Genomic DNA, 347 nt, shown 5'->3' on the forward strand with positions numbered 1-347 from the left:
TTAAAAATACAGTAGTCCCTGCTTAGCCACAGTTTTGCTTTCTACGATTTCAGTTACCCACGGTCAACCACAGTCCATAAACATTAAATGGAAAATTCCAGAAATAAACAATTCATAAGTTTTAAATTGCATGCCATTCTCTCTCACCAACCTGCCCCATCCTGCACGGGACATGAATCATCACTTTGTCCAGCATGTCCTGCCCATTAGTCACTTAGCATCATCTTGGTTATCAGATGACCTGTCATGATATTTTAGTGCTTGTGTTCAAGTAACCTTTATTTTACTTAATAATGCCCCCAAAGTGCAAGAGTAGTGAAGCTTTCAACTTGGATATGCCAAAGAGT

The sequence above is a fragment of the Balaenoptera borealis genome (genome assembly GCF_965194805.1).
Source record: "Balaenoptera borealis genome assembly, chromosome: 7".
In the NCBI taxonomy this organism is placed as follows: domain Eukaryota; kingdom Metazoa; phylum Chordata; class Mammalia; order Artiodactyla; family Balaenopteridae; genus Balaenoptera; species Balaenoptera borealis.